The sequence below is a fragment of the Erithacus rubecula genome, assembly GCF_903797595.1.
Source record: "Erithacus rubecula genome assembly, chromosome: 8".
Lineage (NCBI taxonomy): Eukaryota > Metazoa > Chordata > Aves > Passeriformes > Muscicapidae > Erithacus > Erithacus rubecula.
Window position 1 is genome coordinate 707124 of NC_136659.1, and position 2545 is coordinate 709668.

Here is a 2545-nt window from a genome sequence, read left to right on the forward strand (position 1 = left end):
TGCAGCTACTGGGGGTTTGGGATTTATGTTCTTGACTCCACAGCCCCCAGCAGAGGCTGAGACTCTTCCTTCCACCCCACAATGTTTTGACACTCAGAAATTTGCCTAAAAACGTTTTGCCAGGGAGTGAGGTGATGGGGTGCAGAGGGTGTGAGATTTTGCCTGGAATGGACCTTAAAACCCAACACCTTCCATTAGACCAGGATCTGGAAACATGGGGCTAAATTATCCCAAATAACCTTTTCCTCCCATCAACTATGGAAATAAAATAAAGAACAACCCAAAAAACCCAAAAAACAAAACAAAAAACCCTCCCTGCTGTGGTGTCTAGGACCATTAAAAAATAAATCATGTCATTCCATCCAAACCAGCTTAGGGGGAAAACATTTTAAGATGCCAAATCACGGCCCTCTCTGTGTGTGCATCAGATGCATTCATTCCCTGATAGCTTGCCGAGCCCCAATGTGGAGTGTTTACTTTAAAACAAGCCTGGCTGCGTGGAGGAAAATCCATCACATCCATTAGAAGCTCTTACTTGAAAGTAAATGACATCTCAGTCTGGGCTCTGGGTACCAGCAGAGCCAAAAACACCATTTAAGAAGGTGAATTTAACAGCTGTCAGGCCATGCAGCGCACAGAATGACTTTCCCCCTCTGAGGAACGTGTGGTTTTGCATCAGTTACTGCAATTTGGGAATCTCTAACAGTGCTCCAGGTTGTGGTTTCACCATGAGAAGTGATGTTTTTCCAAGCACAGGCACTGAAATCCAAATCCAGCTTTTCTGAGGGCTTGTCAGGGACCTCGTGGCATTGCTGTGCTGTGCCATGAGGTGCTCGGGAGCAGGACATGGCTGGAGTTTCCCAAGGATCTGTGCCATGTGCCTTCCCTGCTGCTGCAGAGGGTCAGGGCTGCTCCCCCCATGCTCCAATACCATGGATTTAAGGATCTCTCACTGTAGATCAAAGTCTTTGACCTCTCTCTGCTGCTCTAAACAAAAATTGATGCTGGCAAGAACTTTTGGAACCTCCATGAATTCTGGGGGTTAGCCTGTGGGTGCATGGCCTTGGAGACGTAAATCTGGAGCCTGGAATTAGGACACAACATTTCTTTTTAGGCAGGAAAGGGAGTAGCTGCTCAAATGGTCAGGGGAGATCCATGCTATGGGGTTTGGATGGGTGCACTCAGCTCCTGAGGAGAGAACCAAGGCCATAAAATGCTTCAAAAAGTTTGGGAGCTGTGAACTCTCCAGGTGACAGATTTTTTTACAGCAAACACACCTGACTCCATGTAGAGGGAGGCAGACAATTCCATCAGCTGCTGGAAAGGCTTTTTGTGCCCTTGGAGCTCGTCTGGCATGAGCTGGACAGTGGGGAAAGCCAGATCCCAAACTGCAGCTGTGTCCTAGTGGGCAGCACACGGATGTACTTCTATTTCCTTTTCCATACACAGGAGTCTTTTTCAATGGAATTTATCACCCCCAATCCCCAAGAGGATTGAAACAGTCCTTCCCAATCCCACTCTGATGTCACAACACCCTGTGAGAGATTAAGGGACATCACCAAGGGCAGGGACAGGGTGCAGAAGAGGATGAAAGCAAGAAATCCCTAAAAGGAGCAGGATCAGATGAGTCCCAACAATGGGATTTCTCCACATGCCCACGTGGAGCCAGGCTAAATATTGGTCCTGGATTGCTTGGTCTCTGTGCACATGGAAGGCTACAAAAATCCCCACAAACCAGTACAAACTATTCCAACAAACCACAAAGCAAAATACTCACTGGAAATAGGCCAAGCACTGAGGTGAGGATGTAAAATGCACTGATTTGGTTGTTGTGGGTTTTTTAAAATAATTTTTTATTCAATCCCAGCTCAATTTAGCACCTCCAACCCCTCAATTTTTAAAAGGGGTGGGGGGGGGGGGGGAAGGTTTTTGCATTTTCAGCCAAAGTCCACATAAAAAATAACTATGAAAACACACCAAAAAATCCAGCCCCCAAGTCCCACCCTTCGGGATGTCTGTTCTCCCTGACCACCCCCAAGGTTTCCACACAACCAAGGAGTGCTGACAGCAGGGAGGGATGGGGAAAGGAGGGAGCCCTGACGATTTTTCCCAGAGACCCTTGTAAACTTGGAAGCCCTGGTTGGGCTGGGACCACCCAGGCACTGTTTCTGGGATGGCAAATCCAGCCCCCCCTCCCTGCAGGGTGACAGCAAGGAGAGGTCAGTGTCACCTCGGCACTGAGATCTTGGCTGGGGGAACCTGCATCCCACACAAACCTGGGAGACGAGGGAGCCAGGGGAGGACCCACAGGCAGCTGCATGCTCAGGACAAGGATAAATCCTCTGTTTCCTGCTGTTGGGAAGTGTGGTGACAAAGGGACAGGGATCAGAAAGATAAAAACTGAAATCAGGAGTGATGTGAGAGTAATTCACCAGTCCTGGATTTAAAACCTGCTCAGATGTGATGCTTGGGGACAGGAATTAGTGGTGGCCTTGGCAGTGCTGGGGGAATGCTTGAACTCTGCTCATAGGGGTTTGCCCAGCCT